This window comes from Frieseomelitta varia, unplaced genomic scaffold, assembly GCF_011392965.1.
Source record: "Frieseomelitta varia isolate USP_RPSP 00005682 unplaced genomic scaffold, Fvar_1.2 scaffold_938, whole genome shotgun sequence".
Lineage (NCBI taxonomy): Eukaryota > Metazoa > Arthropoda > Insecta > Hymenoptera > Apidae > Frieseomelitta > Frieseomelitta varia.
In genome coordinates, this window is record NW_025110743.1 from 158,656 (window position 1) to 166,222 (window position 7,567).

The following is a 7,567-nucleotide window of genomic DNA, read 5'->3' on the forward strand; positions in this document are numbered from 1 at the left end:
GAGAGAGAGAGAGAGAGTTCACACACGCGGCTGAAAGTTTCAGCCGGCCTTCCCTGGGTAATTATTATCGTGGGATTGGTATAACCGTTGATTATGGCTATTATAAACTGTCGGGCAAATATAAGAAGGTAGGAATAGGGGTAGGGCACGGGCGCTGAGTCGGTGTTAGGTAGTTGGAATTAGCCAGGGCAGGATCGGCCTAGAACTATCTTGGATACCGCTGATTGCGGAATTAGAATTTATATGGATCCGTGCACGCGAGCCCGCGAGAGCCAGTGGCTCTCAATTCCCCGTGTCCGGCGCGCGTTAAAATCCAGCCTGCACCGTGATATGGACGATCTGTTTTCGGGCCGCGGTCGGTTTACGATTAATTCTAAAAGCTCTCGATATACCACTTAATTCGGCCAACGATATCAGCGATTAACGTCCAGCAATGATGTGGCGCCTACATCGCCCCGCCTCTGGCGTCCAGCGCTCGCCAATTCACTCAAAACCTCCTCTCCCCCTCTTCCTCCTCCTCTTCCATCCCTACTCTCCTCATTCCACCCCGTGTACAACCACCCCCTCACGTTTGACCACTCTCTCTCTCTCTCTCTCTCTCTGTCTGTCTATATGTATATACATATATATATTTATTGTACATCTGTCTCTTTCTCTCTACTTCTCGCTTCGTTTTCCACCCGTTTTACCCGTCGCACGCAATAAAATTACTACGCGTCCCATGAAAATAATCTAATTGAATAACGCGTCGTTATCATTTTTGCGTAATAACGATGAGGGTAGACCTTGATCGTGATTTCGGGCCAGGGAATATGGCGGTGTTTGGTGAAAACGGTAATTGTCGAATATAGCCCCGGCGACAGTGCAATACGGGTCGATTATATAACCTCCAGCAGATTAATGTTTCAAGGAATGTTGCTTGGGGAATTCCGTGGTGCGATATCACCGGGTTAGTTGAATCGGTTTCCACCACCGCCGGTGATTCGGACGCGAGATTAGGATCCTTTGCTCCCACCTTCGTGTTTTATACGTGAAATTCTTTTCTTCTTTAAATTAGTATCTGATCGTCGACAGTTTTTCTGAAAATTCTCGACTCGAGCATCGAGTCAAAGTAATTGTCGATGGACGATTTAAAAGGCAATCACTAAACTACGCCACAGTGAAAATTCTTCGATGTAATCGTTGCCAGTGACTACGGTGATTCAGACGCTCGGATCTCACCTGTTTTACATACCTATATATATATATATATATTTTTTTTTTCCTTCTTTAAATCAATTTCTGATCGTCGGTACTTTTCTGAAAATTCAGACTCGAGTATCGAGTCAATTTGAAAGACACTCGTTTCTATCCAGTGGGATTTCATCACAGTGGGATTTCATCGATTAACATAATCATCGCCTGGTCCCTCTCCCCAATCACTGGGATCATCCGTCATCACACACAAAGCCCTACACAGAGTATCCTGCCGCGATATCCAGAGAGAGAGAGAGAGAGAGAGAGAGAGAGAGAGAGAGAGAGAGAGAGAGAGAGAGAGACAATCCGTGGACAAGGAATCCCCGGGAAGCCTAGCGGCTGATTAGAGCCCAAGCTGCTTGAATAATATTTGTCGTCGACTTTCTTCTTTGAACGAAATCCGCACCACGTTCGATTCTCCTATGCATATGTAAGAGCCGTGCCCGGCACTCGAATTGATGAAATTCCCAACATTAATTGTATCACAATGGTAATTGAATCTGCGGAGCGCCGTCTATTTGAACAATAGTTGGTTATATTATGTAGATTTGCCGTCGTAGCCTCGTACCCCGCCATCCAGCTTGCCCCCTCTTCTCTCTGGTTCACTCTTACCCCTTCCCCTCCTTGTTCCCTGCTCCCTCCCCCCCTCAACCCCTGGTGGCACCGCCACCACCGCCATCGCCACCCTCCCGTCTTCCCGTTACCTTCGCTATTCCACCCACACTCCCCCTTTCAACCCTCTCCTTTTCGTTCCAACGACGACGGTTGCCGCAGCACCGCCTGGCTGTTTAAACACAGACGATATCAGAACTACCAGAACTAACGTACGGAGTTAGCACGGGTTAGGTGACTCGACTACGGTCGCCATTATCATAATTGCACGCGGAGAGTTCCTTCGAAACTCGGCTGACCTGTCGCTACGTGAATAGACGATGATCTCTCTCGGTGACCCGGAATCACCGCTCGCGCCCCGAAACCTCTGCAGACCTGGTCCTCAGCCTGCCAGTCTGGCCACCGATTCTTTCGATGTAAATAGCGAACAATTTGGACGGATTGCTTTTCGATTGTCGCCAGTCGATTGGCAATTTTCAGAATTTCACTGCCGTGGAATTCTACGCGTTTTCTGGTGTTTCGACGATTCTGAGAATTATCGTCTCGAAGCGAGAGCCACTGGCACTTGCCTGTGGCAAGCACTCGTTCGTCTGCAACGAATAAAGGTTGCAATGGTTATTTCTATCGGAGGAAGATTCTTCATCGCGCCTTATCATCGCGCGGATTGAAATTCTCTTTTAACCTCTTGTGCCACGCATTTCGAAAATTTCTTGTTCCAAAATTGCAATATTCTCACAGTTTTAAGTAATACTTAAGTAAAATGAAATAGGCAAGACAAATAATAAATTTATTACTTCTCAATAATTTCTATACCAGTGATATATATCGTACCGACGAGTTCGAAAAGAAAGCGACGAATTATTGTATACGGTTTGGTCGCTCGTTATGGTCCGCAATCAGTTGCCAGCGTAAGAGGTTAATCTTAACGTGCCACGCACGTCGAGAATTTCTTGCTCCAAAATTGCAATATACTCTCAGTTTTATGTAATATTTAAGTAAAACAAAATAGGCAGAACAAATAATAAATTTATTACTTCTCAATAATTTCTATACCAGTGATATATATCGTACCGACGAGTTCGAAAAGAAAGCGACGAATTATTGTATACGGTTTGGTCGCTCGTTATGGTCCGCAATCAGTTGCCAGCGCAAGTGGTTAAATCTTTATCTTTTTTAATTTGTGTGTGTCTCTCTCTCTCTCTCTCGCGTCTCACGTTTCATCGCTTTATCTCGCGTGAATCTGTTGAAAATCATTCTCATACGTGGCTTTTCGTACGTAAAGCGAGTGGAAGAGAGCGTTAGGTCGGAGGATAAGCGGCAGTCGGTGCAAATGATATGCGCGCGTCGCACTCGCAGGTTGACACCTTCGCTAATCGAGCACGTTGGGACTATCAGGGACGGTTCGACCGTGTGCCATGATATGCCCTGGTTGACGACGAAGGGACGGACCTGTGACGATATTAGGGACGTGTTAGGTTTGCCGAGGGATCCCTCCGGGGACAACAAAAGGACCACACGCACCGGGACGTACCAATGGACAACGTTATATTGCGCTGAAATTGCTCCCACTCGAAAGCCTCTCGATCCAGAATCTCCTTCGTTTTCTTGATTCTTTCGATAGAGACAAAGTAAATTCGGTCCCCTTTTTTTTCAATTGGCTCAAATTGAATGGAAAATTCTCTGCTCTCGTGTTACGTCGAGTTTTTTATAACCATCGAATTATTTTCTAATCCCACGGGATTACTTACGTCACTCTTTCGAGAAGAGTTTCCTCAAAGAGTTGCACTATCGTCAAAAGTTGGAAAATCTTGATCGAACGAAAATTTATCAATCGAACGCTACAACACTCCGCCGCAATTCAATGCTTTTCCAATCTTTCTGGGAAATATTTTCTCCTCCTTCGACTCGGTGACTTTTGACGCTTAACGATCCTCGAAAAAAAAGAGAAAGGAGAAAAAGAAAACTGATAATCACGCTGGCCGGTTAATCCGTCCACTATTCCCAATTACTTCTTTACCTGGAAACTATCCTTTCTCGGTGCCCGGGGTCTAACTTAATCCAGACCAGGCTTAAACAGATTAGGATTCAATTTTTACGCCGTTCGATCCACGATGTGGTACGAGAGAGAAAGAGAGATAGATAGATAGATAGATAGAGAGAGAGAGAGCGAGAGAAGAGGAGGAGGAGGAGTAGGGAGAATGATTAAAAGGCGAGGCTTAGGCAGCGTCGGGGGCGTCTACAGGCGAGCATTAGCCCGGGTGGTATACGTAACAGGACCGTTCGGATCCGAATTTCGAGAATTCCGGTAGCTTTTAACGCCCATCCTGGCATCGCTCGAACTCGTGTTAGGCCACGGCCAGTCGACGTACGATCGCCCTCGATGTGCACGGACTTTGCTCGGTGGCGATGGTGTTCTCCCACTGCTGAGTTGGTAGCCCTGGCTGGCTGGTGCCTGCCTGCCACCACCTCATTTGAATTTCTAATTAGGAAACCTCCATGCAATTATTGGATTAATGTAAATTACGAGAGCTGGCTCGGTCTCCGCCACCGCTACCGCTACCACCGCCGCACAAGGGTGGAGCTGTCTCTCTCTTCCTCTCTCGCTACGCAGATATAGTACGTGCAACCGTCTCGCTTTACTACGTTCCTCTCTCTCTCTCTTTCTCTCTCTCTTTCTCTCTCTCTCTCTCTCTCTCTCTCTCGCTCGATCCAGCAGAGTATTTCGTCTCTTTTCGACTCGATCTTCAACTCGGTCGGCTCTGTTTCTCCTAGACTATCTCTCTCTCTCTCATTTTATCTCTGTCTGACAGTTCGTCCATCTTTGTTCGTTCAGTTCAACCCCTTATCGTTTCTCCTTCACCTTCTCTGCCTTTGCGATCGTCTCTCTTTCACCACCGTTCTCTTCTCCGATCCCCGCTGTCCTCCGCTCTCCTTTCCTTCGGCGAGCCGACTCTCTCTCCGTCTCTCTTTCTCGGCGGTGGTTGGGGATAATTAAAATCCGTTGATTAATATGTAAATTTAATAAGATTACTGTTCTAGGAATGCCCGGTGCAGACAAGCGGCTGTACCGCCGCTGCTTGTATCGGTACTGCGGCCGTTGTAGCGTTTGACTGTCGTTCGAGGGGGTGGGTGGGTTGGTTGGGGGGCTGGAGGGGTGGCGAGCTCTTGATGGCTCGGGATTTCTTGTCGGGCTTCTTTCGATCCCGAGCGGAAACGCTCGTTTCTCGTAAACACACCGGACGATCGTTCTTCCCACTCGATCCTTGTAATTTTTTTTCGAGCAGCGTGTCAAACGCACGTCTTGGCTGATTTTCGTCTCGAGTTTGCGTCTCGACTCAGAGACATCGTCGAGGCGGACGAAAAGGACAAGGAAAAGGAAAGAAACGAAGCGAAAGGATGGAAAGGACGTGGCCGAGCAATTTTCGTCGCTGCGTAAGGTAGAAATACAATTTGAAAAATCCAACAATGCCGGCCAATTCGCGGGAAAATGCGCCAGTCACCCGAGGCCCGGTCGGTATTGTCCGCCGTCGGGCTGGACACAATGCGCCCGATTGGCGGTCCCGGATTTTTACAACATTCGCGCGACTTTTTTCGCGCGTCCGCGTTCCGCTTTTCCACCCTCCTCGGCGTGCAACCACCGTGTACGTGACAATCCAGAGGCCACAGCCAGGCATACCACCTTTTTTGTTTCCTTTGCCAGCTTACCTTTTTTTCAACCCCCACCTCTGTTGTCGGTCGTCGCACGACGCGGAGGTTTGGCGAGCTCGCGCGCCAAAACTGAGCGTAATCGTCGCGTTGCACAGCGATTTGCATAGCCGAGTCGAGAAGCAACGACGCGGCTCTCGCGTTGATTTGCCCGCTCGTGCCGTCGCTTTTTTCCCACGGAGTTGGCCCGCGCCAGCCACCGCGCGCGGACGAGGGGGCGGGGGAGAGGGGGGGGGGGGGATAATCCGTAAAAACCGGCGGATTTCTCGAAATCGCGGCACGAACCGCACGGACACGCGCGTCCACGCGGCGAAGCTCGGCGGCTTTTTTTCCGGCCGGCGTTCCAACGACACCCTCCGTTTATTAACCCCCTCCCCCTCCTCCTCCTCCTCTCACGCTCGTGCACTCAACGCGGTGGTTGTTGCGCGCGCGAAAGCCTGTGGCGAGTCAAACAGTCGTACGAATTTTTAATTACGGCCGGCCTGCCGTCGAGCCGACCGCCGCTCGCGAAAATATCGTCGTGATTAGCGGGATTGTTTTATGAGAAACTTGTAACGAGGCTGGTTCAATTAACGGATTTCCATGGGAATGGAAACTGGCTACGAAGGGTCGGGCACGTTTGTTTTTCCGCCAAGTTGTCGGCGCGAATTGTTGGAACGACGGCGGCCGCATCTGTTCGATGTGATTTAAATGTTCGATCGGCACGTTCGCCTGCTTAGCCGCTTAGACGTCTTTTATCTGGCATCTTTCAAAAAATAATTTCACCCTCGTTGGTACGAATTACAATGTATATAAATCAGGCCACGGTGGGGGGGAGGGGGGAGGGGTGGAAGAAATTGCGTTTCCTTGATGGATAGTCACTGGCGCGTGATTTAGGTTATGCTTGTCGGTCAAATGATCTTTTCCCTATGGTAATAACTAGTCTTCGAGGAATTTATTGGTAAAACCGAGCGAGCCAGAGATCTCGGCGATACAGGCGCGTTTAAAATATTCATACATCTCATCAACGGTTGGTAATCGTCGATAAGGAGAGAGAGAGAGAGGGACGGAGATTTGCAAAGCAGGACGTATTAACACCGGTCTTGGTGGCCACCGATCGCACATGTCCTTCACCGGCGTCGTTTCGGCCGCGATCCAATCAATTTCGCGTCACCCGACCCGAAGAAGCCCCCTTCGCCCCCCTTCCAGCGACGGCCGAAAAAAGGTCGCAGAAAGTTATTAAAATTCTGGTACACCGTGGATCGACGTCGACTGGCCGGGAATAATTAATCGGCGAACAAAAAGATTCTCCCGGTTGCCGCCGCTGGCCAGTTCCATAAATTAAGATAAATTCCTGTGACACGTCGATTCGTTCGGCTTCAGGATCGTTGCCAAACATCGACGCAGTTTTTCGTTGCTCTCTCTCTCCCTCTCTCCCTCTCTCTCTCTCTCCTGTGCTAACGAAAAATGAAACAGAGAAATGAACGGAAAGAAGAACAAAAAAAAAAAAAAAAAGAAGAAACGAGAAACGAAGAAAGAGAGAGGAGAAAGGAGAGCAAAAAACGAGCGAACCATCGGTATTCCCCCAGCGAATCTGTCACACTCCCTTTAGCCGGCTTGTAGAACGAAGCTGACGCGTGCGCTCGCACGCACGCGATCGTTTCCCTCCTCCGCCCCCTAACCACTCCTTCGCGTCCGCGACGACACATACGACACACGCGCGTATATACACCGACGCGATTCGGCTACTAACAAACCCAATAAAAATAATGCACTTTCGTGCATTTGCAAATGAACGTTGTCATTTTATTTCGACGGGAACGAGTCACGTGGTGGTGGCTCGCGCTGGGGGCTGCCAACAGCTCCCGCTGCTGATAATAATTATGGATATTGAGAATGGTTATCGCTGACGCCCCGCGTATTAATGCCACGGACGCTTGCACGCCGATAAACAAATTTCCCATGTCCGCGTCCTACGTGTGGACGCCTAACGTTGCCACGTCTAACTTTTCTTCTTCTTTTTTTTTTTTTTTTT